Genomic DNA, 3,801 nt, shown 5'->3' with positions numbered 1-3,801 from the left:
TCGTTTCCTCGTTTCTTTAAGCAGCCTTCTACCATGGCTTTTTGCTCTCAACACATGGCCAGCGATTCTTCTAATCGCTGCTCGATTTTTAGAAGCGTGAAAATGGCGAGGCAAATCCTTACTACCAAGGACACGCATCACAAATGGAAGAGTGGCCCGACACCGTTCAACCCCGCGTCGAGATAAGGAAACAGGGGCATCATACGCAGAAGTGGACTTTTTCTTATTACCATATATGATGTAACAGTGAGATGCTCTTGTCCTCGCGTTTGTACTCCACAAGTAACACTCTTTCAATTCTGTTACGACATTTCAGCCTTTGCTTTGTAAAATGTCATGCCTCACTGTCTTCGTGTCCACACGCGTCTTGGGCTACAATCACACGGTCGCGCCAAAATGCTCACAGCATGCGCACATTGTCTTTACTGGGTAAATTAGAGTCACGCTGTGGCACGTACACATTGTCTAGAGGCACGCGTAAGACGTCGAGTACGCAGAACGATCATCAATGGCAAAGTTTTGTATGCCTTTCTCCATTCTATCTTTCACCGGAACCACAACGAAATATTGTGGCCCAAATAAGTTTACTAAGATCCTGCAGAAAGTTAAGGTAAACAGTAAAGCAATTTCGCAGCGTACAGACTATCGTGTGTTCCCGGAGCTGTCCATGAATAGCTTGGTAGACAATGAGCAGCACAACGCCCACAGAACCTCTTTGGATTTAGGTGCAAAGTTTTGTCATCGTTGCCGTATCTGCTAGAAGCTTGCTTGTTATATTTCTGTACACTCATGCGTGCTGGTGGGCATTCAATAAGAATCGTAGAGCCAAGTATTCCAGCCATGCGCGCTCGGCGGATGGAGCTTTTGGCCCATCTACGCGCGGTTTCCGTAAATTCCAAGAGAGTCATAAACAGTCTGCTGGAGCTTCCGTGAACAATGTTGGAGGAGGTTCTGGAGAAAATGCCTATTCACCCTAGCCTGCTTCCTGTCATGTTATTTGACGCACACTTAGCTGCTGGAAACCGCTGCTGCAGAGCGCATCAATATTTTTAGGATACTGGCAGCCTCATAGCGTGGCTTTTTGGAGAAGATGCAGTGAGTAATTATTCTTGCAACATACAGTAGTGGCGCTAGCTCGAAATCTTCGCAGCTCGGCAAGCACCATGCAATTTCATGCACAGAATTAGCTGTGACACTAAGCGCTTCGCCTGCGCAACTGTGAAGCCCGCAGGCCGGCGTCGTTCTGGCTACAGCTCAGCGTAGAGTGAAACTGATGATGGCATCCGGAGTGGTTCTCCCTGCTTCCTTCTTGCGTACTTTCTGAAGCAGAATATTCATCGAGATGTGAATAGCATTCAGGTCCTCAGCTTCAGATCTTCTCGCACATGCATTGCGTACAAGCATATCAACGATTCGCATGAAAATTGTGTCGCCACTGTATATAGGCAATGTTCAAGCTTTCTCCGATGCACATCCGACCTGAGGCGGAGGGCTAATATTGCCAACTTCCAACACGATGGCGAGTTACATAGTATTTATTACTCACACAATTCTGTTATCTGGACACTCAGCGCTTTATTGAAGTGCTATAGAGTTGGTGTAGGAAACGATTGTCTGCCTCATAGGTAAGCACAGCTCCTGACTGAACAAAGCGTTTTTGAGTGTATGACTGTATTGCTTCACGGATAAGTCGCTAGGCACAGAACGGACCGCTGTACTCTTTGTAAAATGTGCAGGGGCATCGGATTGCCGGTTAGGTATTTTTACTCTTGCTTGGCAACTCCACAAACAGTTCGGAATTGTTTCATCGTGCTGCAGGGCTTCCAAACAGAGCGGACGTGTCTTGTAATATTGAATCTCAGGCAGATCCAATGCAAAATCTGAGTTGCAACCTTGGATATAAGTCGTCTTGTATCTAGATAGCGTCTACGTTTTTGAAGCGCTAGCGTTTTCGCTTCGACGGGACAGTGAACCTTCCGTTGGACGTGACTAGAGCATGGCGCACCAACTTTCAAGAACACAAACTTTGCAAAACTCAATGCGTTCCGTGGGCAAAACGCGTTGAACACTGTCGTAACGTCCCCGAAATGAATAAGCTGCGTCGGAAGACGGTAGATCCTAACAGCGACACTGGCATTCAATAAATTTAGATCTCCTTCAAGCAATCTTCTTCGGGATATGAAATCTTTCCAAAAGCCTCTGATCTCGAAAAGAATGGCTAATAGAGCTTATTCCGGAGAACTAATCAACAAGCATCTTCATACGAATATCAAGTGTGAATAACACTGCATATGTGAGAGCATTTATGTTTCGAAACGCCTACACGTTTCCACGGAGAGAACATTTTTCTGCATTTGTCACTCTCATGAAACGCAGACGCCACATATGTGATAGCCTCACAATATAAGAACTCTTTTTTGGCTGCGTCACTCCTGAACGGACAATGAACCGCTTCTGACCCCCTTGTTGACGGCACTACAACCTCTTTGAAAGCGGCACTCTATTCTTAGTTGGATAGTATTTATTGTTGTACTGAGACTGAAAAGTCCGAACTTTGGTTCTTCTTGCAACAAACATTTGAGCACCCCGTCTTCCATCCCGAATAATCTGACAACAGAGACAAGAGCATGCTGTTCAAACATGGCAGTTCCTTTTTGAATGGCCAGAGGTCGTTGGTCTTGGGGCGGGACACAAATACCCATAATCTCGCGTTAGGTGATCCAGGGCTCAAAGTGGCCTCTAATTCCTGCTAATTGGTACTTGAGTTTGTTAATAAGCCTCGCTCAGTCGTCGACATCTTTACAGTTTTCTGTGCTGACCGCGCATCGTTTGAAATCCTCATTACAAGCAGTAAATGATCATCTACTAGCTATTGCATCAGTGCCATGGGGCAAAATTGTTTGTAGTCTACATGATTAAAGCCAATAAGCCAAATATCTGGTTACTAAATAAACTAGAACGTTTTGGAGTGCTAAGGCAGGCATAGAAAATAATTTTAGTGGCTTTTCCCCGGTACATGAAGACGCAGTAGAAACAAGTCCACCCATGATTCGGTAGAAAGGCTGTAGACTCTGGCGCTACTGGATTGGCCAAGAGCGCACCTCCTGTTTAGCACCATACAGCAGCGACTGACTAGTCCTGTCTAGGTGTTCGGTCAACTTTTCCATTTCACTTAGTGATGAAATTCGCCAGGTTCACTACATTGTAAAAAAGACGTTTTATAGGGATCGCAGAATCATGACGCAAGATCGATGTATGAACCAGCTAACTGCGACCCTCTGCAATGATGCAGATGCAGTTACCCGCCAAAACGCCGAAAGTAAGGCAAAACATGTAGAGAATTTCGGTCAACAAACAAGGAAGTTGCATGATGCTCGAAGCGTTATTTTCGCTGCATCTTTGTACGTTTCCAACTAGTAGGTTGCCTTGGCATGGTTTAGCGTCCACCCGGTAGTGATAACATAGAACTCAGGGATTTGACTCACCTCCTTAAGCGACTCAAAAAAAACTATAGCAATAGCTATAGAAAATTGAAGACTTTGATATCTGCCAGGCTGCGTTCAAGAAGTGGCAGGTACTTACCATCTTTAACATGTGCGATGCCTTCCCAAAACAGCGGGGCATGCTTATGCTGTATCGCTTGAATTATCACTTTGTGCTTAGCCGCAGTACTCAGCAGGACACGCATAACGCGGCTGTATGGGAAAGGTGAGAACGCTTTTGATATCACAGCCTTTGCACAAGGACAACCTATACCATGGAGCAGGCATATCTCAAAAGTGTGAAATGCAAATGAAGGCA

This window comes from Eimeria tenella, genomic scaffold (genome assembly GCF_000499545.2).
Source record: "Eimeria tenella Houghton genomic scaffold, Eth_scaff1, whole genome shotgun sequence".
Taxonomy (NCBI): Eukaryota; Apicomplexa; class Conoidasida; order Eucoccidiorida; family Eimeriidae; genus Eimeria; species Eimeria tenella.
This window is presented reverse-complemented; position numbering follows the sequence as displayed.